Consider the following 27,447-nt stretch of genomic DNA (forward strand, 5'->3'; position numbering starts at 1 on the left):
CCTTAGGATAGCTGCCACCTACCCAACTCCAACAGTTTTGCTTGGGAAAGTAAATACAGTAATTAGATGTCATGGGGCTGGAAGCCCCTGATACTCCCCTGTAGGAGGAAGTAAGCAGAGTGCTTATGAGCTGGTAGGTACCTCACTCCTTTGTTGTTTACATGTAGTGGTGTTTGCTTATTGTTGCTTATTGGAAGGTGATTAAAAATGTTTTTACTAGCTGTGGTGCAAAATGAATATAGAAAATTCCTGTGGCAGCTTAGAGTATAGTTTAAATCAATCTTACTTTTATCTATCTGTCTGTCTGTCTGTCTGTCTGTCTGTCTGTCTGTCTGTCTGTCTGTCTGTCTGTCTGTCTGTCTAAATATTATAACAAAACTAAATCAATACTGTAGTCATATAAAACCAAAATTCAGTTAAATACCATTTAAAACTCCCCATTAAAATAATTACAAGTAGCAATAGAAAATCACATCCTTAAATGCCCCTGTCCTTATTGTTTAGACCTGCCTAAACAATACAGCTTTTGTGAGCTGGTGGAAGGACATCAGGGGGTGGCCAGCCTTGCTTCCCTCTTGCTGTTTATTACCACTACACGAGAGTGCAGTTATATTATTGTGCAGTACAGCAAATCAACATTCACACTTGTCAAAAAACAACCCCAACAATTGTTTTGTGTTTGGGAAAGAACTGGTTAACTGATGAAAAAAAGGATGAACTTCTGAGATTTTCCCTTATGGGGTGTCACTTTGTGAATGATAGTGCGCATAAGAGGGCATCATGATTGTAGACCATCTTGACTGCTGCCCTTGGCATTGTCAACATTCAAGCTGCCTTTTGCTATCTAAAGCGTGGCATCCTTTATTCCTGCTGGCAACATAGGGACAATATTGTGCAGCAATATCAGGCCATTTCTTGGCTTTTTGAATAGTGGATATAGAAACCGAATATCCCACATTCATAAAGTGAAGGTGATTTTTAAAGAATTGAATGTGATATTTTACCTGCTTTCACAGAACATATGTAGGCACATACCAGTTGCTAATTTCTCACAGTGTACACATAACAACATACTAATCTAATGCCTTGCCCCGTGATAGGGAGAACTTTCCTGCTCACTTGCTTTTCCTCACGTCTGTTTGTGAGTGAATGCTTAGGCTCTTCTCCATTGGCTCCCTGCTTGCCCCGAATATCCCTCTGTAATTGTAGTGTGCTGTAACTGTTTGTTTCCAGCATCAGTCTCTGGCCAAATGTTTTCTGCATTTTGAATCTTGCTGGGATCTTGGGCTTTTTGAGGAGGGCAGAGATATGGGTGTCCCTGTCAGCGATCCATCAGACTCCAACCGGGCACCCACACAACCCACCCAGGCATCCAGTGAGCCTACCACAGAGTCTCTTGCACAAGGAAGCACCTGCAACCATATGTTATTCCCAGGAAAGAGCTGCTTTGCCACTCGCACATGGCAGCTATAAAGGCTATTTCACTGCCCAAGGGGAAGAAGGAAAAAGAGGCACCTAAGAAAGAGGAGGCAGGGTTTCACATTGACCCTGGGGAGGAAGTGAGACCTGAAAAGAAGGAGGAAGAGGAGTCCTTAGTAGGGCCTAGTGGAACCTACAGGAAAAGGCCTAGTGGCAAGTACCCAGGGAGGAAAGGCAAGGGGACTCTGGGGAACTGGGAGAGGAAAGGCAAGGTGACCCTAGAGAACTGGGAGTGGCAGACTAGGTATCCTTGGACGACTGGCAGGAGGAGAAGACCCCAAGGAAAGTGAACTGGGAAATGCCTGGGAGTACTGGTCTGAGACCTACCGGTTGGAAGACTCCCCTGGAAAAGAGCCAGAACCCCCAGGAGAGTGGGACTACATTTATAAAGAAGACCCCCTGGAGAGAGGTTCTGGTCCAGTCAAGAGTCCCCAAGGGAGAAAAGGAAAACCATGAACACCCCAAACCTCCTTACTGCCCATCATACTGGGGTGAATGGGAGAGGTGGGCTGCGCAGAAAGGAGGAGAATCCACTCAACACAGAGATGACACTGGTACAGGAAGAAACAATGAGATCGCCAATGACAGGAGATCACTGGGAGAGAATGGTGCTGTTCCCTGAAGAGACGTTCCCCCCCACACCTGTCCTCACTGTGGGCATATTAACCCTCACTACTAGGAGTAATCAGAAGGCAGAAAGCCCCAGTTCCAGGGCTTCACAGACTTTCTTAACAGTCCAGTGGTGAGTAGTGGAGTGTCTGGACAGATGTGATAAAAGAACATGGGCCAGTGTCAAGAACTGGGGCCAAGGAATCAGGCTTGCATACAGAACTGATTATTGTACAGTGGACCCTTGACTTACAGACGGCTCCACTTACAGACTTTTCGAGTTACAGACTTCTCTGGCCACAAAATTTAGGTTTGACTTGCAGCTGGAGAATCACCCTACAGAACGGGAAAAAACCCAAACTGGGACAAAAATGGCAGGTTATGGATTAATCAGTTTTCAATGCATTGTAGGTCAATGGAGCCTCGACCTACAGACTTTTTGACCTGCAGCCACTGTTCCAAAATGGATTAGTTCCGTAAGCCGAGGGTCCACTGTACATCCCCTTCCAAATCCAATAAGCCCCGTTTTGTTTCAGCTTCTTGGCCTAAAGTGTGTGGGTCCAAGGATGGAGGAGGGATGCCCTGCTGGGCTGGCTGGGCTAACAGCTGCCTTTTCAGCATTTTTAAACTTTGTACAAATGTACACTCAGGTTTCTTAGGCTGCAGCCATTTCCAGGATTCTGTCAAAACTATGTCCTAGAAAGGAGAGGAGAGGAGACATATATCCCATCATGAAAGTGCACATGAATAGTTGGCTATTTCCAGTTATCTTTTATTGTCCAACAAAAGAGGAAATATCCATTTGGACTTTGTATATAATAGGCAAATGAGGATGGGCCATACCTTTATTTGACTCCTAAAATCTAACCATCAGGCAAGCTTTCTAATCCTACATGAGTCTTCATCAAGCTGGGCATTACGGAGTGGCAGGAGGAGTGCTGCCTGAGGGAGGACTGAAATGCTTGTTGGCTTGTGAGCTTGTTGTAGTCTGATAAAGGTATGGTCCACCCCTGTTGTCAGATGAATGGGAATGTGTATGCATGCATATGCATGGACACAGATGCTGCGTTTGTGCTACTCCATGCTAAATAATTCCTATTTCAGGAAAGTCTTTGCTGGTGCCTTGTCCGCCCATTACCTTCTGTTTTAGCACAGTTGCAGACCCTTTCACAACATTACATGCATCTGAGTTTTTGCTTTTATTTCGGTAGCAATAATACTGTAATAATTCATGTGTCTACTGTTTTTTTCCCAATAGTCACTGTTATACATTCCTCCAGAATAATAATAATAAAAAGGATGTTAACATTGGCTGTAGATGTTAGTATGACCAGTTATTTTTACTAAATAAATTTAAATATTAGAATAATAGAGTCAGAATTGAAAAATTGGAAAGGATTCCATGGGTCATACATCCTAACCCTCTACCACTGCAGGAAATTCATAGCTAGAGCAGCCTTGGAAGATGGTTGATGAACGGTTGTTTAAAAATCTTTTACAGTGAATAGCCCAGTATCCTCCCAGGCAGTCCATTTTATAGTCCAACATCTGTACAGTAGTTCTTCCTGCCATTCTGTCTCCATGACTTAAAGACACAGCAGCCAATTTACAGCTGACAAAGATTGCAGCCAGAATTCTGTTGGAGTTCATGTAAGGTTAGCAAAAGTTGCTGTGGACGTTTCAGAAATTTCATATGAATACCAATGCATGTGTCAGTCATATTCCCGGTGAAGCAGGCTGACCACACAAGTGAAACCAAGATAGGCTCTGGTGCCCTTATCACTTAGTCACAGGTAGTCATGGCAAGTTATGTGAGCCTTACACAAACATCAGTAGGATTAGGGCCTGCTTGTGTTTCATAGTTCTGCTCAATTGAAAGAATTAAGTAGCTAGCCCCTGGCAGGTATATATTAACTCTGGTGCTCCAGGCAGCTACCTGAGTAATTTGTTCCTAATGAGGATACTTAAGCAGTAATCCTAATGTGAAGATAAGGGTCCTCCATTTATTTAAGTGTTCTTCAATTATCTGTGAAATGTTGGAGGTTTGCTAACTTGACTAATTGTGTGCAGAGCATGATGGGACCTACTTTACTATGTCAGTTATCCATATTGCCTTGTTAAGTATATTGTATAAAGTATAAACTGCATTTAAACGTCAACAGATTGCAGTATTTAGTAGAACCTAGCACGTGGAACTGGTTCCATTCTGTGAGATCTTTAGGCCAATTGCCTTTGCTTAGCTCTACCCCTCTTTATTGATCCCCTGACCTTCTCCCTGTTTTTCCCTATTTGTTGTTTTGAACTTGTGTTTTAGAACTGTCTGACAGTGTCTTCCCCAGATTTAAGCTCCAAAATGCTCAGGATAGTCAAAATCTGATGAAGCAGAATAAATCATAATCTGAGCCACTCTAGGATAAATAGCCTTTCGTCTGTAGTGGGTGCCTAGACATGATGATAATATCAAGCTGTTAATCTTTCATTGTTTCTTCTTTATTTTATGTCACTATTCAGTTCTGGTATGCCCCTGATATCAAGCCACTATACTCTGATTTATCTGTTGGTGCACAGATCTCCTTACATCCCCACATGTCACTGGAGCTAATGCTTAACTGGGTCCATATCTAAGAACGTTACTGTTGTCTATCTCCCATTCGTACTACATGAGCATTTTTTTCTTTTAGCTTTATATGCCAGAGAACCGATAGTCCCAGTGAAAACCAGGTGAACATTGCTTTGAAAGGCAAGTTTGTGTCATGATGAAAGTCTCATGGTGTTCCGATTTTATACTCCCCAGGTAGGGTGCAAAGGGTTACAGATCTTTGTTCTTTCTCAAAACAAGTCAGATATCTTTCCCATAGATTCTTTATGAGTGCTTCTGCATAGATGATGGACTTCTCTGAACATTTTAAAAAGCTGTAACCAGCTTTTTCCCAGAGGTGCAAAGGGGGAAGAAAGGGGAATAAATTGCTCCCAGGGCCCCACAAGGTTGATAACCCCCAACATTTTAACTTATGTGATCTAAAATCAGCAGACAGACAAGGTTATGCTTGTTTGAAAGGCAAGTCAATGTGAGTAGGAAGCATTAGTGAACTGAAGAGTGAGCTTTGTTTATTAAAGTTATATCACATTCAAGTTGAAATAAACTACCACAAGCAACTTTCCTCTTCTAACAGAATCACCAAACAAGGTCAGATTAAGACATGTTGAAGTCTTAAGCTGTGTTGCATTTAAGAGGCCCCATAATATTAACAAAACTTGAAATTTAGTAGTGTTCCTCTATTTTTATTTTATTGAGAGGCCCATCATAATCTGAGGCCCTAAGCTGTTGCTTACTTATCTCATGCACAAAGCCTATGCTGCCAGCATCAAATCAGACAGTGTTTTATCCTGATTTTCTTCACCATTCAGAAACTGTTCCTACAACCATCCATTTGTGTTTCTGGATCCTTTGAGTTTGCAGCTTCTGTAAATTTAAGAATTTATTAGTTATTTAAATATCTGTCTGTATAAGAATGTTGGACATGTGTTGTAATATAAAAAAACTGTGTAGTGGAAAAGAACTGCCATTGCTGTGTGCTAGATTAATACAAGCAGCTGTTAGTATGGGAAAGCCCCCTCTACTTTGACAAACTACCATGTAAAGCAAGATTTGAAGCAAAGCAGCTTATGAGCCTGTTTTATAATGACAATCACTGCTTGTATTCTCAAGAATATGGTGAGAAAATGTTTCTAAAAAGCTTGTTTGAAACAGACAGTTACCTGTTTAGATCACAGAACAAATGTCATGCTCAATTTTGTTGACAGCACGTTTCTTTATTCTCTAGAGTCTTTATTCTCTAGAGGCACCACAGTTACTCAAAGCCTAATATTTGTTGTTTATGCAGGATAGGCATTCCTGCTGTCTCTCTTCCATCTTCCAAGTATTTGCAGGCATCAAGAGCCCTGATTTGAACCCATGCACAAAGAGAGGGGGATACCACTGCACATTTCAACTCTCAGGCATGGAGAGCAAAATGTGAAGAGGAGACCTGCCTGTAGCCATGAGAGCTTTTCATGTCAAGCCCTGAAACCAGAGTTTCTGGATATGTCAAGAGGCCCAACACATAGAGGCCACTCTCTGCGTATGAGAGTGAGGACAAACAGAGGTTATGCTACCCTGCTCCTTCTTCTCTTCAATTTGGAATTGCCCCTTTTCCTGAGCACTTGATTAAGGTTCAGTTGAATCTGCTTTTACAATGGGTGAGTCAGTGGGTGGTCATAGTATCTTTGTTGGGTTATCTAAAAAAAAATATGCAGTCCTGAACTTAGCCTTGTGTATGCAAATCTTTCGTGGCGCATATGTTCAGCAGCCAGACACCTTCAGTTTCTTGGCTGTGTTTTTGTAGTAAAGCATCCTCATAGCATAGGGACATTTAGGTAAGTCAAATCCTTCAGTGAAACATTCTGGATTAGTTTTAATGGCAATGTATGACGTTGTCACGGAATGCATGAATTCATTTAGACAAGTTACTGCCACTGAGTGGCTATGTTGTTATGGCTACTACTTTAGACGATTTTAAAAGAAAAATTAGAACATTGATTGGGGGGGGGACAATTTATCCATGAATTAATTTGATTAGATCCAATACTAAAATCCTTAAAGTTGGCAATCAAATGTTCCATAAAGATTTTTCAGACTGGAGTCTTATGTACAGGTAACACACACTCTCTTTCTTTTTCTCTACATTACTGTTTTAATTAAAGCAAAAATAGGTAGGCTCTAAATTTTACATAATTACCATTTACTGATCAGGATTAGGGGCGAGTGATGTGCGCCAGTTAGACTGCCTATAAGCACTAGCAAGCAAATGTGCTTTTCTGTTGTAGAATAGGTTTCTGGCACAAAAGTCCTCGTGGGAACATATAGCCTTCCAGCTGTTATTAAACTGCAAATCCCACTAGCTCTAGCTGGTGCAGTTGATAGTGAAGGATGAGGGGAGCTGCACCCCAACATCTGGAAAGCTATGTGTTATTCCCCATCCCATCCCTAAACGCTGTAAGGATGGTAAAAAGCAGATCTGGCTTTACTGGTTGTTATCGGCGTGTCTTAGATCAGCAATGATTTCTGACCACCATCACAGGCTTGAGTCTACAGGAGCTGAGCAAGGCAGTTGTGTACAGGACATTTTGGAGATTGCTCATTCATAGGGTCACCGTAGTTTGGAAGTGACTTAACAGCACATAACAAGAACAAACAAGATTAGAACCATTAAAGTGCATCCAGAGAGCAAACAACTAAGGTGGGAGTAGCCCTGGAACAGAGTCTAACACAGTTCAGGTTCAGATACCAAGGGGGTCACTCAGCAAGAGCCAAGGAGTCTAGGAGCAGTTTATAAGGCATAGAGCCAAATACAGATGTTTGTTGCAGCATCTCCAGCATCAGTTGGATATTTTTATAGCTGAGCTGCCTTGGATACACCCCAAGCTCAGTGCTTCAGAATTAGGTGCCCCCCAAGATGAGGAATTCTCTGTTGCAAATGGATATTTTATTAGGTTGTCTCCAGCCTCACTGGCCCTTTTCATCCTGCAACCCTCTCTTGTCTTTTTATTATTATTATTATTATTATTATTATTATTATTATTATTATTATTATTATTATTATTATTATTATTATTATTATTATTATTATTATTATTATTATTATTATTATTATTATTATTATTATTATTATTATTATTCAGATAGTGAATATAATCCAAAATGTTTATGAAAAACATGCCAAAATGTTGGGGCTTCACATCCAAAGTGGGACATATTGATTTGCTGCTGTGTTGAAATCTTATTTCATGAGTATTCTTTCACCTGCTCTCCCTCAAAGTATGGAACCCAACAATCTCATATACAGTGGTGCCTCGCAAGACGATTTTAATTCATTCCACGGAAATCGCTGTCTTGCAAAAAATCATCTTGTGAAACTCAGTTCTCCATTGGAATGCATTGAAATCTATTTAATGCGTTCCAATTGGGAGAAAATCACTGTCTTGCAAAAATTGACCATAGAAGACATTGTCTTGCAAAACACAGTTCCCCATACCGTAATGGGGAAAAGCAATCCCCCTTTGGAAATGCAGTGGGTCTCAGCTGACCATCCCCCTCTTTCTCTGTCTAGCAAAGAAAGAGGGTGAAAAGAATCAAAGCAGCCCCCTGGCTCCTGATAATGGTGACTCCTTTTGCCCTGATCCTTTACCACAGGGGAGAAAAAGAGGAATAATGCAATGTAAGATATCACCAGGACTTGCTGCCTTTGCAATAGGTTCTGAGGAAGAGAAAAAGAGATGAAAAGGAGTCTGAAAAAACTAGGGAAATCATAAGTGCAATCCCCCATTAACACAAATTATGCAGTTGAGTTCCCCACGTTTGGGGATATCACAGGGATCAGCAACATACCCAAAGTGCAATGTATGAGCCTCCCCTGGGAAAACCACTTTTATGACATGGTATTTCCCCTGCAAGTTATGAGTTGGAATGGCCCTTGCACCTCCTACCCCCTTCTGTCCCCTGACCCCCCCAAGGCATGATGACCCCCTGGCTGCACCTCCCACTCAGTACAGGGCTGCACAGCCCCAGTCCTGCCAGAGGCCAAGAGAGCTCCTCAGTGTTTTAGGGTGCCCTGTGGGACCCCCATCAGGGGCTAGGTGTTCCTCCCACAATCCTCTAGTGCACAGGTATTAGCATAAGGTTTTATTTATTTATTTATTTATTTATTTATTTATTTATTTATTTATTTATTTATTTATTTATTTATTTATTTATACCCCGCCTATCTAGTCATTTCGACCACTCTAGGTGGCTTACAATATTATTATTATTATTATTATTATTATTATTATTATTATTATTATTATTATTATTATTATTATTAGTAGTAGTAGTAGTAGTAGTAGTAGTAGTAGTAGTAGTAGTAGTAGTAGTAGTAGTAATATTAGTAGCATTATTATTATTATTATTATTAGCATTAGCATTGGCATTGGCATTGGCATTGGCATTGGCATTAGCATTAGCATTGTAAAACTATTTTTGGTGCAAAATGGAATTAAACAAATTCTAGCTAATGGAGCCTGATTCTTCAGCCAGGAGAAAGTGGTGAAAATATTGAGAATTTGTATGAAATAATAGCACTTTTAATATGACCACTGTACCTTGGGTCCTTTTAAAGAAGAAACGTGAGATAAAAATATGATAAATATATGAATAATAAATCAGTCAATCAATCAATCAATTAAATCAATCAATCAATCCTGCCTGTAATAGAAGCACCCATTCCACCTGTCGAAATCAAGATCCATAGCACTTTAAGCCAGAAATGTTACAGTACTTTGGTTTTGTTGCAGAAGTCCCACAAGCGCCTCTTCCTCTGTTACATAGTAAAAATACAAGAATACATTTAGTAACAAATTGCTGTCCTTTTGTGGCACTAGAAAATCTGTTTGATGTTTTCCACCCCCATCGCCATTGGAACTAACCATTCTCTTCTGCTAGTGTGACCATTATTCCCAAAGAGAGTGGATACATCTTAGTCTGGGGCAAATATTATGTCTTGGGTGACCCTGTTCCTCATGGTAGAGCAGATCAAATCCATGTGTCAGGTTGGCTCAGAAGAGAACCAGAATTTCAGTTAAAGGCATAGGACACTATTAGTATTACAGCTGCCTTAGATTCACTGGTTGTTATTCAGATTTTGTTGAAGAAACAGGTCCAAAACTAGTCATTGTGTTTCTTGAAGAAACAAGCTCAACACTCATTATGTTAGTATATCATCTATTAATATCTGCAAAAGATCCTCTTGGTACAGGAGTTCAAAGGCTGGAGTTCCTTTCCTTCCTGTTTCACAATAGGAATTGGAATGTTGGAGTCTGTTGAGTTAAATCTCTCAAATCAGATTGGTAGAAAGCTGAAAAATCTGAATGTAATTTATAAGATTTTTCAGTATGTGTTCCAGTGTAGTAGATTCCAGTGAAAAGCAGATTTCAAATGAACCATGTATTAATTTGCATTTAATGTAGCATTTGAGGGTTATTTCTTTAGACATATGGGATAATTGAATCTTATCCCATGAACAACCAGGACCTTGTTAATGAGCAGCAATTTGCTGCCAAAACTTACCCAATTTCCTTTATACCATCAAACTCACTAGCAGGATTTGGGCCTACAGCATACTGCCTCACAGCCTCTTTTCTTATCTTGGACATTGAATGAAAAATTAGTCTGATCATGTTTATTTGGAAAGTTAACATAGAATAAAGCACATTTTCTTTCAGAAGTCCCATTTCATTCAGTGTAACTGACTCCCAGATGCTCATAAGGCTTCAGTCTTAGCCTTTTCCTGTAATTGCACAGTCTTTGCTCCCCCTGTATGGCAAGTGTTCATCTTAGATTTTACAAAGAAAGGAAGACTTACAGCTCTGACAATATGAAATAGTATCACATTTCTAGGTACAGAACAAGAAAGGTATGATAAATTCAAAATATTTTGCCAATAGAGCATAATAGCAGGTTTTCTTCTGCTGTTAAAATTTGTAGTACAACAAAATTTGTTTGGTAACAAATAAATGGCATGTTGCTTTTAAATCTTTAATTCTTACTGTAATGTTTCAAAAGTGAGAGCTAGGAGTTATGCTTAATAGTATTATTCAGTACTTTTAAATACTTGATATCTGCAGAAGCTGAAATAATTGATGCTTCATGTTATCCCAAAAATAAATTGTTTTTTTAAAAAAACCACACACTTCAGTGTGAGTAATTATTGTCTGCTTTCAGTGCGTGTGTGGGGGAGTAGGAAAGAAATCTGTGTTAAACCTGAACAAATTTATCCAGTTTGTGGTCAACAGGCTATTAATGAAAGCATGAACATACCGTATCTCTTGCTTTCCAATCAATGGGAAGGACCTCCAAATTATTCTTTTCATTTTCAAATTATATGCAAATAAATGCACGCAACTGTTAAAGAGCTCTTTGAAAAATAAATATATAATGCATTAACTAATAGGAAAAAGACAGTGAAGTGTTAAGTACATACTAAGTTCATATCAAAATACACACAGATTTCTGTGCAAAAGAGGTAGAGTCCTGAAAGAAGAGGAAAAACAGCCAGTGGGATTCTGAGAAATACAGGTCCAATGATTCTGAAAGATTCTCGCTGGTATGTGCACACTTACTTGTTTAAACTTTCTGTTGCTTCTTATGAAGAAATGTGTTCCCATTTAATTTTATTCTACATTAGGTCTTATATTGGTGTATGAAAAGAGCACAGAATGGTGGTGGTGTGAATGCAGCTGGTACTTTAAAGCTGAAGCAAGCAGTTTTTGCCAGAATGAACGATGTTTACCTTGATTTGAGTGACTGACATAGAGAAAATGTTTCTGAACTACAAATAGTGGATGTTGAGTAATCAGAGGAAGCTTTCGTAATAAAGAACAATTCAGATTCAAAGCGTTTGCTTTTTCCCCTTAAATTGTTTAAGAATTTAAACTACAGCTTCTTGTAGTTACAGAATATGACAGTACTTTCAATTCTTTCAGAAAAGGGATATGAGGTTGTGTTGTTGTTGTTGTTCTTAAAGAGAGTCTGCTGCCTAAAATAAAATTTTAAAATGTGAGTTAAAGCCTATTTGAAGTACATGTGACCAGGTTATCGTTGGAATTTTCTTTGCAACCTCACATGCTGTTTGTAGTTTATGTGACTGGAAGGGCACTTTTTCTTGGCTGAGGTGATTGTAAATCTGTTCAGCACTAACCTATCATTCCTTCCAGCCTTTGAATTCGAAGACACCCCCATCTCTGTGATGTGTTCTTTTTCTCTCTCTTTTCTTGGCTGGCGGCAGTTATTTGTTTGCTGTTGATCTGTTCAGTTGGTTGCTAAGTATGTATTCAGTAAAGAAAGCAGAATATGCAAGTCTGTAACTGGAAATAAATACATGTTTTTTGTTCTTTAACCTTTGTTCTTTCTGTTTCTCACTCGAGAGTGAGTTACTGAGACGTTAAGCGCTGGTTAATGAGAAAGGGGTGGATTCTAGGGAAGGTGAAGGTATTCTCTGTGGCTGTCTGTATTTTTTTCAGAAATTTTAAACTCTGCAACTACGATGACATCAAGGAGTCTGTCAGAGCAGTGCGTAATGACAGGGCATAGCACAGGGTGAGGTTGGGATACTGGGAGGACCATGTGGTCCAGACTTCACATTCATAGAGGGGCTCAAATTTAAAATGTATCACAATTGTTGTAACTCTGCTTTGCCATTTCTTTAATTTTTAAAAAATACTGAGACCCTCAAAAAATGGAAGTGGTCCAGGCCTCTCAATCACTGAGAGATCTTAGGTATTACAAGTGTAGGGCAGTTTGTTCACTTAAGGCCTGCCTGTTATTCTAAGGAAAGAGGCATAATAAACCTGTATGCATATCTTGTATCATCTGGAGTAGAGTACAGAATCAAACCTTTGCTTGTGAGTAAAGATCACAATGGCATTTGTATAATATTTCCCCCTAAGCAGTCCTATCTGATGTATAGACCAGTAGTGTCATCCTACTGCAAAACGAATATGAGAACAAGTGATCCAAATAAGAATATGGGAACAAGTGGCCCATTGGAACCACGACTGACTACCAAACACATCAGCCTCTACACTAAATAGTTTAACTATTTTTTAAAAAAAATATTTTTATTCATTTTCATAGGGATAAGGGTTATGCTACAAATAGGGGGCCATGTTAAGGGGAGAAGGGTAAGAAAGGACAAAATTCCAGAGAGCGAAAAGTATTCTTACATCCGTTTATACAATTGTATTAAAGATGAAAATAATACAAAGAAAAAAAATCATAACAATTTTCCATAATATTTATAATTATTAATTTTCCATTTTCTTGGACTTTCTCTTTCTTTTTATCTTTAAGTTTACTAGTTTTATAGGTTTAATATTATTCTGCCATCTTATAGCTATTATTCTAAATTGTTCTACTACTAAATCATAACCATTAATTTGTGTTTATTTTATCTTATATTCTTTCACCACAAAATACCTTCTTAGATTTAACAACGTCTATCTCCACTGCTCTATCTTCATATTATAACTAATATTCTGTGCCCCTATTATCATGTCCTCTTTCATTTTCCATCTTATGGACCATGCATCCATTCTCAAGAGCTCCATCCACTCCAGGTATTATCTCCTTTGCCTCGTCTGCTATTGCATGTGTCTCATCATCTCAATTTTTCTCCCTTTCCTATCAAAATTCATAGTAATTTGATGCATTTCTGCTGTTGACCTCTCCAAAAGGGGGATTAACAAATTGGCTGTCCACTGTATTGTATCTTCAACCTTTTTCTTCTAGAACCTTAAGAATAAAATTGTCTGTCTCTGTGGTTTTTAAAAGTTGATTCCCTGTCACAATTTCACTTCTTTCTCCGTCTTCACTATCTTGACTGTAAATTCCATTTGTGTCTCCACATCTTTAATTTGTTCGAACAGCTGATCCATCTCTGTTTTCATCTGATGCAGTCCATTAAGTACAATGTTCTGAACACTCTTGAGGATGTCTCATTGTTCCATAATTGGAGGTATTATCTGGATTTCTTTCCAGCAGGTAGTGACCACAATAGTTATTCACAATAATAACTTGGGGCAAAAAGTTGACAGAAGGGCTTTTCCCTGAGACTGTTTCTGGCAGCTTCACAGATTTAAATCCATCAGTAATTTATGGTTATATTGTCCTGCAGGAGCAAGTTTTATTGCCGCAATAGAAGTGGAGTTGTTTTTCCTCCCTCCCCTTTCCTCCTCCTTTCTTTCTGTTTCTCAGCCAAGCCTCAAATGAAGAGGGGGGGGGGAGAGTGTTCACTGATCTGGCCAGATACTTTTATCTGACAGATTATACCCAGTCTCTTCATTGTATTAGGTCCTTAGCAGTTCCATATGTAAAACAAGCCACTTACTTCAAGTTTGGTCAAGATTATTTTTCCAAAATCCTTCTGTACTTTTCCGCTGTCTGTCTTCCGGCATTCACAGCTCTGTGCCAGAATGGTGCCTTCTCAGTTTCTGCTTTTCTGTGACTTCAAAGAGAGGCCAATCCAGGGATCTCCCAGGTCACCCCCCTTCTCAGTCAAATTCTGTTGCTTCAGACTTTCACTTCTCCTAGAAAGAGTCATTTCCCCCCAAATTTGAAGGGGTCAAAACTGAATGGCCTCGGTTAGTTTCAGGAGCCTCCTGAAACCCAGCCGGGTCTCGCTGCAAGGAAGGCCTGCCTGCAACTGAAGCCCCTGGGTTTTACTATTTAAGTAGCCATGAGGGGGCCTGTATAGGATCAGGGCCATAACCTAAGGATAGGCTGGTTTAAAAGCCAATTTTCATTCAGAGTGCACATGGTTTTTGGAGAGAAAAATGGTATGGAGTGAAAGGACCTTCAAAACTGCTGAGTGGCTCACAGAAAGGCACATTTCCCATGTATTGTGTGTTAAAGCATGAGTGTCTTTAAGGGTGTTTTTTTTTTTAACGCTAACAAATGTTGGCAATATGTCAGGAAAATTAAAAGTCTGCTTGTGCGGAAGTGTCTCTGGTGGGTATAAAAGTAACTCATGGGTTCTGTATCTCCTGCTCCCAGAGCTGTAACCAGGGTGGGGCTTCACCCTAGGGTGTTGAAATTTAGAAGACACAAACATTTGCTGCTGGAAAGGTTGGGAATCCATCAGCTAGTATTTGCTGATGGAAGGATGTGACCTTTCTTATCCCAATATACCACTGTCAGTGTCTGCTCCTTGAGCAGAAGGAAGCACAGAACAGGTAAACTCAGTGCAAAGCCAATATGTCTACAAAATTATTAGATCATGATGCTCATCTTGCTTTCTCCACCTTTCTCTTGCTGGTCTCATAGGTTTGAGAGAGTTTACACATAGAGGATCATGTGTGAATATGAAAAAAGCCACAGAGATCACAAATGTTCTCCTTAGAATATGTGTATGCCAGCAAAAGAATATGTGTGCGCCAGGAAAAGAAACAATAATAATTTCATCATAGTAAAGTTTAAGAATGTTTACTTTATAATGTGTAGAAGAATAAACAAACAGTACTTGAACATTTGGCTTGGTATAGATTCAATTTGTGCTTGACAGTTTCATAACATCCTCTTTTAGTAATGTACCAAGACAGCTAGCAGCAGTCAGTCCTAACTGAACACCTACATATCAACAGAGAAGCCTCGTACTAGCAGACAAGTTATCAGATGCTAACAGAACAAGCCTCATCCTGTCACTTTTTGTTGTATCTGACAGTTAACCTTCTAAGAGCCTTTTGGCTGACACTAGACAGAATCTGATTGGTGAAACATAGTCTCTTATGCAAATATCACTCATTCATTTTTATATACATCTACGGATATACATGCTGAGTTGCACAATTATATATTCTAACATATGTGACCCAAGCTTAAGCAGTAGGGCAGTGAAGCACCAGTAAATTGCTGCTAATTAAAAAGTTCCCTGCTTAAGTTTCTCATCACTTAAATGTAATATCTTTGTGCATGATTTGAGTGGCTTTGCATTTGACCTAGAATTAAATCAGGGACTCTTTAATTGGAAACAGTCTAATTCATACATGATGCCAAAAGATGGCACCCCACAAAAAAGCAGTATTTTTTGTTTTGTTCAGAAGACTGCTTAGGTTAATGGGTACAAAGAACAGAGCAGTTCCTTTCTGATAACTCTGAAGGAAAACATTTTTCAATATGCTCAGAAACAGGAAACATGGGTGTTCAGTAGCTCGTGCATTTCTTTTTCCTAGCTTTGCTTGTTTTGCCATCAGGTATACAGTACTTTGAAGGTCTGATGTTGTTCAGAACTTATTTCTCATAGCCAGACATTGAGATAGTGGCCAAATCAAATAGTAACATTCCTGTCTTCCAAATCATGGTTTTGGCCAGCTGGGAACATGTTGCTGACTAGCATCTCCCTGATGCTGGATTCCACTTCTCTTCTCCAATTCCAGATTTTCCTGAACTATAATCATATATATGCATCTGTGTACAGATACACTCTCACACACCATTTCTCATTGTAAGAGTTTAGCACTAACTCCAAGAGAACTTAATCTCCACTGTGAGCCTGCTTCAGATGTTACAGCAAGCCATGTAAACAAAACCCTGAAATTATTTCAAGGTTCAAACACAATTGACATATTGGAGTCAAGGTGTTCCATCGGGTGGGGGAGACACACACAAAGTAACAGCACCAATTTGCTTTCTCTTCTTTGCTTGTTCTTGGCTAGCCCTCTTTTGATGTCTCCCCTCTTTCATATAACTAGTCATGTGAGTATGGAAAGCAAGAGAACATTCCCTGAGTCCCATCTCCACCATATCCTGCTTGGCAGCCCCCTGTACTTTAGGGGCTGAATTTAAGCAGCAGGAGCTTCCTGAGTGAACATAAATAGAAGAAGCTCCCTGCTGTAGAAACATGGGGACCTGCAGAGTCTGTGACAGGAACTTGATGGAGTTGAAGGGCCAAACCATGACTTTCCCCTTCGTATGACTCAATTGCATGCAGAGAGGAGATGACACCTGAGCTGCGGTTAGCCTAACATTATATTAGTCTTTATGCTTCTCTCTATCTCTTCATGTCTCTCTTTTTATGTTTCTTTAGCAGTAAAGCACCCCCTCACATTGCTTGCTGTGCGCAGTGATTGTTAAGGATTACATTAACAAGTAGAAACCAGCGGTTTAATGAATAGTATTTTAATTTTAAGGAACTGGTATGTTTGCCATAGTTATAGCTGATGTTTGGACTTTCAGTGTGTGAAGGTGCAGATAAAGATACAGTAAATGGTGTGTCAAGCTGCTATATATCAGGGACATCTCTTTTCATTTATGGATTTATTGTTTAAATAGATAGTCAGTAAAATAGAAGACAGTGCTGAAATTAGACAGATCAGTTTAAAACGAAAAGCTCTTCCTATATATTATATTTTAAGGTGGGTGGGCAGAGGGAAGCTGAGGTTTCTATTAATGAAACCCTTTTAACTTCCCCAAGACTTAGTCATGTTAGATGTCCACATGTCACTTTCTTACAGACACGCTAAGGCGACATGAGATGTAGGGAAGGGCAGGACAACTCTCGCTCTTGGTAAGTAAAGTGAATTGGTTTGCAATGGGCACTTGAATGTTATATTATGGCTACTGAAATTAAATCAGAAACTCCAACTTAGGTCTTACCAGAATGTGGTTCTTACCCATTTGACAGGTATATCATTTTAGTGCAACTTGACACTGACATGTTTTATCTGGTGCCTATCAAGGTTTGGAAAATTGACATTTGCAATGCAGTGGTCATATGAATTCCAAAACTAATTTCCCTGTAAACAGTTTACTGTATCTGATTAATTTCTGAGACTTGGAAAATAAAGCCCTCCCCCCCAAAATGTCTCTGCATTTCTGGCCTCTTGGGTGCAGTAACCTTTTTTTTTTTTTAAAGGAAGGCTCTTTTAAAGGAAGGCTCTGCCTCGGTATATATTAGGAGTCACGAAAGTGTGTCTTAGAGGTCCTGTGCAGTCCATTTCTTTTTAAAAAATCTCTGTAAAACATGTATTCCTCTGTTCCTAGAATAGAGGTTCCCATACTTGGATCACAAGATGTTCTTGGTCTAAAACTCTAAGAAGTCTTCACTAGGAGCTGCGTTGGCTAAGATTTCTGGGAGTTTTAGTATCTGGGGACCCAAAGTTCTAGACAGCACGATTCACACTTTAAATAGGCCATTGGACCCTCCACACCTATAATGTGCATGCACAAATAAGCATGCACATTTTCATAGCTGGAAGTGATCCTCTGCCCATTTTCATGTTCATCCTTTTAATTTTTGGGCAGTCCATGCTGGGCTCTGTATGGGCACAAAATTCCTGTTGTTGTTGTTGTTGTTGTTTATCATCAAGTTGCCTTTGACTTATGAATGAGCCATCTTCAAAATGTTCATGTTCTCAGCAGCCCTGCTCAGCTCTTGGAAGCTTGAATGTCCTTAGACCTACCAAAGTAGTCCATTTACAGTTTATAATGGAAGACAGGGAGGAAGGAAGATGGGGCTCCATGAGGGAATTATAATTATATTTACAACCACTATACCCTGCTTTGCTGTCTTTGCCCACACTTGGTGGATTCCCCTCTACCCGCCTTCTGATATTTTGTCCAAACAAGTGTATCGCTTGCTTTTTTTTTTAAGAATGTGAAAATGAATTATTTCACTAACTGTATAGTTGAAAAAAGAAATAATTTCATAGTGTTTTGGAATTAAACAAGGAATTCATTCAGATATTGTTCATTTCCAAACTAATTACAGTACAGGACCCATTAACAGGAGAAAGTTTGTTGGTATTTTTTGTAGATAAGCTCAGTGAAATACAATTGTGCTACTATTATTTTTGCATTGTTTCAGATACCTTTCTCCATGTCTGTGATCCTGGCAGAGATGGGAAAAGTTACTTCCTGATCCATCACTCCTAAAACACACCAGGCAGCATAGCTAGTGTTATTCTGGGAGTTGTCATCCACAATACAGTCATGCCTCGCAAGACGAAATTAATTCGTTCCGCGAGTTGTGTCGTATTGCAAAATTTTCATCTTGCGAAGTGCAGTACTAATGGCTGTGCGATTTAAAACAACCCCCCCCCCCCCGAAAAGGAAAAAAATTCATCTTGCGAAGCATGGCCATAGAAAAATTCATCTTGCGAGTCACCAAAAAATTGCAAAACGCTTTCGTCTTGCAAGTTTTTCGTTGAGTGAGGCATTCGTCTAGCGAGGCATCCCTGTAATAACTTTCCATCTCTGAACCCTTGTGCAAGCTGTAATAATATAGATGGCTGGCTGTATTTTCTAGGTGAAGAGACAAGTTTGATTTTTCTTTTACTAAAGTCAACATGAAGTGCCTATATTGAGTTGATTATATCACCTATATTTTTGTTTCCGGCAAAATATAATATATAATTGTAATAGTGATATATTTTATCTACCTCTAGTTTTGTTTATGTCTTTAATGATAGTTGAATCCCTTTTCTAAAATGATGAATCACTTTAAAGACATGTGGAACTCAATCTGATCCATGTTTTCTAACAAGTAGGTCCACATGCATGCAATTGAGCTAGCTTCCTCCCAAGTATGTTTGGGTCAGAGATAGAGAGAAGCTGTTTAGAACAAGTCCCTAAATCGCACAGCTGACAGAGCTGTGAATTGTGGGATTCTGGAAAGTACAGACCCGAAAGGTAACTTTTCCTATCTTTTGTTTAGGATGACAGTTTTCAGTTAGATGACCTTACAATGACTGAAGAGCATGAATATGTTCATTGTAACAGTTTTCTGTTAACTGACGGTACAGTATATCAGTAAATGATATACTATTGAGAATACAGTATTAAAAGGGTAGTGGTAGTGGTGAGTGACCTCCACAAGCACCCAGTTGTTCCAGAAAATGAAGGTTTGATACCAACCTTTCAGTTTTCTTATCTAATAATAGTTACAATATGACTGAAGCCTCAAATAGCTGAACCACCACAGATCATTTCTCCCTATCAAGCTGACAATCATTTTCATGTGACCTACTTTCCACTGATTATATACTGAGGTAGAGATCAATACCTTAAAAACCATATCACAGTTTGGGATAATGGGCAATTTAGCAACTATATACTACAGAGGGCGACAAAAAAAAGAAGATGAAGTTGGAAGAGCAGGAATACAATGATAAAGGTAAGCAGGACCTGTTAGTAACTCAGTGACTGGAGAAGATTTTTTAAAGTGATACTTTGATTAGTTTTTTCTCCCTAATAAGCGTATACTTATATATCTTGCAATGCTGCCACTCCTGTCTTCCAGATTTGCATGTATACTGTAGGTTCCATTCTCCCACGTAGCAGGGTGAAGGCAGGGTGAAGCAATTTGCTGGGAATTGAAAATTCACAGTTCCCTGTGTCTGGGTCCCTATTTAGAAAATGTCTGCCACTGTACACCAAAGCTAGTCTCTGGTGCCAGTAGCCAGTATGGGGATCACCTTCACTTGATCCTCCTCCTTTGGTGGCATAAGATTCCCCTGCTGCAACCTCCTTCTCTGACAAATGTGTGTGTGCATGTGTGGATGGTGCTGGTTCTGGCAAATGATGATCCTTCTGTACTCTTATTAATTCTTTCATGCTGGGCATAAGCATCACCTCCCCCTTATGTGGCAAATTGGGTGGATACCATGTTGTGGCAAATTGAGTGAGTATCAGGGGTAGGTATCATGTTCTACTTTAGGTGGCTGGACACAACAAATTTCAGAATTAAGTTCCACCAACTGAGTCACAGTTCTAAAGCATGTCTCTCTAGGGGTTACTGAGACATGCTTTAGAACTGTGACTCAGTTAGTGGAACTTAATTATGAAATTTGTTGTGTTTCCATAACAAACATAATGTTCTCCCTTTTAGAGTTTTTCCTCTTTTATATAAGGCATACAGGGAGAATGTGCCTTCCCCCTGCCCCTCAAAATGTGGTTGCTTTTAAATGGAAAAAACACCACTTTTTCTGTCGCTGTAACAGCCAGCTCTGAGGCATCAGTGGATGGTCCCTTGGGAGCTTGAGGTGGGAGAGGTTGCAAAAATGAAGTGGGTGGATGCATATAGCTTCTGGGCTGCATGCTGTCCACTCCTGGTATAGTGTGTGTTATGTGCTATCAAGTTGTTTGTGACTTTTGGCAAGCCTTCTTGGGGTTTTCTGGATGTAGGCACTCAGAAGGGATTTTCTGTTTTCTTCTGCTGGGATGGTGCAGCTTGCCCAAGGCCACCCGAGCTGGTTCTCCTGGGAGACCCAGGGGGAATCGAACTCTAGAACCTCTAGGTCTGCAGCCAGATACCCAACTTGCTAAGCAATTCTGTCAGCAATTGCAACTTCCACCAGAGCAACAGTATTCTTTAGAGAAATTGGAGGTATCCCTTCACTCTTTTGTTGAACAGCACCGTTTTCAAGAGTCTTTTCTCCCCACCACAGTCCTTTTAATGCAGTAGGTTCAGAAGCTCATTGTGGACTTTAGGGATTCATATGATGGTTGATGTGGGAACTGGTTTTCTAAATGTGCCTCTTCTCCCCTGCCAAGGCTTGAAGTGTTTACATACATACACTGACAGCAAGAGAAATACAGTTTGAGCAACTGTGAACAAAAGAAAAGAGCAAACACCGTGACAGATACTTTGCAGTTCAGTCTCTGTAGACCTCCCACTTTCCCAGTAATCACTCTTATCCGTTTTTGCTTGCAAAAGTAAAGATGATCACAAAGTAAAATATTGGAACATCTACAAATGTGATTGAGCAGTTCTCTGTATTGTGTGATAAACAGCCTGCTGCTTGTATAAAGATGATTTTTGTATCTTCACTGCACTCTTTACCTTCAGCGGAATCCACCTTTTTGATTCAGACTTATAAAATTATGTGTTTTTTGGTGATACCGTAAGAAGTTTATCAAGAATTTTAACCAATGAATTGACAATGTAACTTTTAACATTTAAGTAACTATGGTTGGAATCCTTTAATTAAGCTTCATAAGGCTGATAAAATGTCATCAGCTGCAAAAGTTCTTTGGAAATTAAAATTTTCCCCCACCCTCAAATGTCACATGGATCCCTTGGAATTCTTTCATTGTGACGAATCTGTTAGGATATCGGATGGGGAAGTCTTTAATTCCTGAAAATTACCACTACCAGGATGATTATATCAGCAGCAGCAATTTTAGGGAATTAAAGACTTCCTCATACTGTGTCCCACAGATGTTTCCACATTATGAAAAGGATACTAAAATTTTCCTAAAGAAAAATTTGATTTCAGAAACAAAAAACCTTGGAATTACCAAATCGAGATTATTTCAAAATCTTACCAAAGTGTGGGGTTCTTTTTGTTGTTGTGAGTCACTCAGCTGCTTCCAGTTTATGACATAATATAAATTTTCAATGTATGTGAGCTGTTTAAGGAGTAGTTTTACCAGTGCCACCAGTCCTTATTGAGTTTCCATGGCTGAACAGATATTTGAACCGATGTGTCTGAGTTCTAGTTCATTACTCTACCCATCACTATACCACACTGTTTCATTTTTTACTGGTTTACAAGCAATTAGGGTAAGTGCTGGTTGTAGCTGCTGTCCTGTAAACCAGCCTTTTCCAAACTAGTTTGTTGGACTAAAGTACCCATCATCCAGAACCAGTAGGTGATAATTGTAGTCTAACACACCTGGAAAGAGCTGGGTTTGGAAAGGTTACACATAATTGAACTGAGCTATAGTGTTAAGAATTGCTTCTGCTTTAGTTGCATAATCAGTTGCTAATTCAATCGACAACAGATCAATAGCAATGAGCTATGAAGTACCTGTAGTGAGCGGAAAGCTTGTGGGAAGTAGTAGCTTATTCAATTAGTATTTTATTGAAAGGAAGAAGAATCTGTTGGCCTGAAAGAATCAATTGCTGACTTGAAGTGTAAACCTATGTGAAAAGGGAGTGTGAAAGTGTTTATATACAGCAGTAATAGCTACCTAGTCCGTGAGCCACAATATTAACTAACCTGGAAAAAACAATAAGGTTGAACACAGACTTCCAAGAATGTTTTCCCGCTATTTATCTTCAGGACGGTGTAGTTCTGAAAGACTGTCAAAGGAAAGTGGGACAAAGGAAACAAAAGGAAAAACAACAATTTCACATATCGTCTATTTGTATCATTCTCCTCTGCCAGCCCTGCTTGGTAAACTTTTGTTGTTCTATACTTGTTTCCTCTTCAGAGCATTCGCTACCCTTTGGCCTCCAAATAATGAATACCAAGTATGGTCTTAAAATTATCCTAGGTGCCTCTGTCATGAGAAAAGGTTATGATCAATGGTTTTCAGAAATACTTTTTTTGTCGATAATATTAAGTTGGAAAAACACTTCGCGGGTTATCAGTTGGTGTAATGATCTGCAGACTCTAATTAGGGTATCAGTATTTGTATCTATATATTACGGGTGTTAATGATTTCATCAATCTATGCATTGAGAAGGATTTACTCTCAAGCCAATATGCATAGGATTGCAACACCAGCATCACACAATCACTTAGATTAATTGACTAAAATCCTTGGATTACTTAAGAAAATGCCTTTAATAAACTCATGAGAAGTTCTATTAAAATAAAAAGGGGGGTTTATTCATGAAGTTAAACCAGTAAATAGCTGTTTACTGAAACTGGGTAATGTTTTCAGGAAAAATTGTTAAGCATATGTGTATATAATTTAAACACTTTTATCCAGATGCAATTATGCAGATCATTCCAAGCTCCCTTTGTTTTTATAGTGGAACTAGTGACTTACATTTAGAGCTGTCATTTTTTAGCAACTAGAAAGTGAAACAGAATGCCAGTGTTTGAGTTGTTCTGTGTCAAACCTGTAAGACATTGACAGTTAAAAAAGCTGTTGGTTGTAGAGACTCTGTACTCTGGAAGTCCAACTCTGGAACCCTGATATATTAGTTTTACTTGCCAAAATCACCCCCTTCCTAGGAGAAACTCAGCCTTTGCTGATATGTAAGTAACTAGTCACTCCTCACTTCTTTCTGAAGAAATTTTACGTTTTACAGGCACTCTATTAGTATACTTACATTTATAGTTGCTGAAATCCAGTCATAAGAGTAAATTTATTGAATCGGGATTTGGTGAGTCAACTCTTCTGTATGTTCTGTTGATTCAGTGGGCCTACTCTAGTGACTTACTACTAGATTTCAGCCACTAAGTTGCTGGGCAGGAAAAAAATGGGATTAGGAGAAAAGTAACATGCCCACTGCCGCTATTAGCATACCAGAAAGTCACAGATGGTTAATCCATGACAGGTGGAGTCAGTAGGTAATGGCATGGCCTTGAAGAAAGTAGCTGTAGAAAGAGAACTTTTAGCTATTGTGTAAATCCAGTGTCCCATTTAGAGTAATTCTGTGCCACATCAGTGGTAGGTGTAATACTGGTTAAGAACCACTGGCTTAATATACTAGTAGTCCACAATCCATTGCAGGATAAGTTGCCCATCTCTGGTCAGCAACAGTCTACCCACTATGGTTGGTAATGTGGAAGGTACAGCATTAAGTGGTTGGCAGAGCTGAGGCAAAAATGGGTGTTCACATGCTCATACAGAGGCATGCCCATACAAACCCAGACAGAGGGAGAAAGGCAGGCATACATGTACACATGGATTCATACAAAGGCTTCTGGCCTCTGGCAAGGAGAAGTGGAATGCCTGGGAATAGCATAAGCTTGAAGTGGGGCAATATTTTTCTTGTCCTAATGGGCGAGTCATCGTTGCCTCTGCTTGGATCACATGAGACAAGTGGCCTGATGCTTTCCTGGACTTTATCAGATAGTGCTGTGGGTCTGCTTTTTGTTTTAACATTCATAGGAGTCCCACAGTTAACTTACCAGTTGCCTGAAGCAACCCTGCACTTCTGAGTCACTTTGTTTCTAGGGATACACACTAGTGGTAATTGTGAAAATATGCTTGCTTTACATAAAAGAACCAACTGACATAATGTGAAAGATAAAATGCATTTTGCACCAAAATGTGAGATGGAAATGATTATCATGGTGGAAATGGCCCAAGCCTACCAGTTCTGAATGCTTTTGGACATGAAGATTAAGGTACATTGAGCCTAAATATAAAAGAGTCAAATTCGTACATAAAGTCTCTCTTGGAGATTTCATGAAGTGAGTTCTATTTTAAATTAGGGTGCTTTGAATTAATATACGAGGGGCAGAGACTCTGTATTACAGTGTTTTGGATTTTTGTATAATTATCTGTGTTAAGTACTCATTACCATTTATATTTTTGAACAAGGCTGGTATTTCTCTTGGGTTTGATGTCTTATGATTTCAGTTATCCAGTGACATCCATAGAATTCAATAGGAGCCAGTGGGGGTTGGCACCATGCGGGGCTTTGTATGGGCTTCTGGAAGCAACTTCTGTGCCATGATGACTGTTGTACGGGTTTATCAGAAGAGGACAGTTCTATCCCAGTCATAAGAAGTCACAAAAGCTCCCATACATAGAAACGTCATATGTCTATAACAGTAATCAGCCAACTTTCGGAAGCTTCTCACTTTAGCTGTCTGATTAGCATTCACTAACTGGGTCATCTTGAGTTTTTCACATAGAAAGCTTTTCCCATTGAGCAAAGTAATGTGAACTGAGGTGATAGCAGCAGCAGCTACTTAAAGTGTGGCATGGCTATACAGCAAGGAAAATATCTCATGTCTGCTGCTATGTGGCAGAAATAGTTAAAATGAACTGGACAATTGCTACTGTTTCTCTCTACCTTTCCCCACAATTTTAGAAGGCAAGCTTGCTTTACATGCAACAGTATCTGTGAGTCTGTCCACATTGAACATTTCTTCACCTTTCTTATTATACTGGTACTGAATTCTAGTTACAGACAATAAAGGGCCGAAACTAGTGTCAGAAGAATTAGAGTGGGACAACCCCCCCTTCCTTTCCATTTTTTAAAATACAGTACCACAGTTGGGTGGTGATATATTTTTGTTCCAATTTCTTCCAATGCAGTATGTGCTGGTGTGGACACTTCTTCTGTATTGTTCAATGCTCATCCATACACTTTGCTAGCGTGTATCATTTGATGATGTGTCCTTGTGTGTGTTTTTCTCTTTTTCAATCTCTACCCTTTCATGCACTGTGGATGGGTAAAACACCCAATTTCCCCACCCAAAAGGGAAAGTAGTTTGAGGTGAGGGCGGGGGAATATAAGACATGAAAGGAGCGTGATTTTGAAGGAAGGCCAGTCTGAAGAGACACAAGCTAGTGGCTATTTGAGGGGAGGGGATGGAGGGAGTTATCTGATGGAGCTCACCGGGCAGCCCAGGAGGATCCTGACTGAAGGAGAAGTACCAGTGCATTGACTTTGTGCAGGGTGCCACAACTACACCACTGTACATGAGACAAAAGCAAGATGAACTTTGCTACAGGAATAAGATTGGTTGTGGTTTAGGAATGGAGGGGCAAATGGAAAATACCAAAGTTGAGAACTTGAATTTTGAGGGAGATATCAAGGAGAAGGTTACAGGAGAGCTGAGGAGAAGCCAGGGATCTGAAGAGGAGGCCCATGAGGATAAACAACACAGTTCTTCCCCCAGTCATATTTGTGCCAACACTGACATTCAGCCAAAGTAATGGAGGCTGGTGTTTGAGGAGAAGCTTTTAGTGTTGAGAGAAAATGTCTGTTTATATCTAGCAGGTATTTTTTTAAAATCTCTCCCTCAGACTTTAGGTTCTTTCTGTCTCTGTGTCTCTCCCCCTCTCTCTTTCTCATGGTCTGTCTCTGATGCAGAGAGGTAGGGAGAAAGAATAAATAAAAGACTTCTCTTTTTCATATAACAGTCTGATGGTGCTATAAATTTGACATCTTGCAGACCTTAATACCTACACTAAATAAGTGTAGACAATATGTTACAGTAAAGCCTTATCCCATTAAGCTAAACTATGACAGGGCATAGTTATCTGAATGAGTCCTAAAGCATCTTGCTTTATCTGTGCCAGCTGAGGTAACCTAGTTCCATTTTCAAAATGGGGCAAAGTTCAGTTCAACTCATTATTTTCACTGTCCTATTGACTAGGATTTGTACCCCCTTTGGCTTTGTGTTCAATGACATCAGGCATTCGAATGCTGACTATTAGGTGAAGCTGAAGCATAACCTTTAAATAATACATCACTGCTTCTTACTTGAACATGTTGTTTGTTAGCTTTAGTTATTTTGTAATGATACAGTTCTCTCTTTTTCTCACACAGCTTTTTTTGGTTCAGTAAAGACGAGAGCCTTACAAATCCACAATATTTCTGTAATGAGGTAAACTGAAGCTCTTTCTGTTAAGATGGGCATGGATTTCCAAGCAAACATCTTGAAGCCGTGAGGGGCTTTTAGTATATGCATTTAATTGGCTAGGGCTAGAAAAAATCCACAACATTAATTCGTAGTATTACTAAGCTGGCTGGATACCTCTGTGGGTTAAGTATCTAGCTGCAGAGTCAGAGGTTGAGAGTTCAATTTCCCACTGTGCATCCAAAAAGAAGAGCCAGCCAGTGTGGCCTTGGGCAAGCTGCACAGTTTGAGGATGCCCCCAGTGGAAGGGAAGGGTAAATCACTTTTGAGTATTCTCTACCTATAAAATGCTGGAAAGTCTCACCATAACTCAGAATTGACCTGATGGCACACAATTAATATTATTATTATTACATTTTATCCCTATCATGGTTTATTCAGTTTTTAAAAACTCAGTCATGATACATCATAAGCACCTAAATGTTGTATACAATTCATATACGGAATGAG

General features: G+C 39.4%; 1 protein-coding gene, 1 long non-coding RNA gene and 1 other non-coding gene across 9 annotated transcripts in view; 1 reads left to right on the forward strand and 2 right to left on the reverse strand.

Annotated features, from left to right (window-relative positions):
* DOCK4 (dedicator of cytokinesis 4) overlaps positions 1 to 27,447 on the forward strand; it is a 312,022-nt gene that overhangs the window by 37,601 nt on the left and 246,974 nt on the right. The window lies entirely within an intron of this gene.
* Positions 8,425 to 8,589, reverse strand: LOC140707848 (U1 spliceosomal RNA). The gene has a single exon (XR_012088016.2). It is a non-coding gene; the product is annotated as a U1 spliceosomal RNA (small nuclear RNA).
* Positions 11,952 to 14,122, reverse strand: LOC144583299 (uncharacterized). Its single transcript, XR_013537010.1, has 2 exons — positions 14,049 to 14,122; positions 11,952 to 11,982 (listed from the first exon to the last, which is right to left on the reverse strand). It is a non-coding gene; the product is annotated as an uncharacterized LOC144583299 (long non-coding RNA).

This window comes from Pogona vitticeps, chromosome 5 (genome assembly GCF_051106095.1).
Source record: "Pogona vitticeps strain Pit_001003342236 chromosome 5, PviZW2.1, whole genome shotgun sequence".
Taxonomy (NCBI): domain Eukaryota; kingdom Metazoa; phylum Chordata; class Lepidosauria; order Squamata; family Agamidae; genus Pogona; species Pogona vitticeps.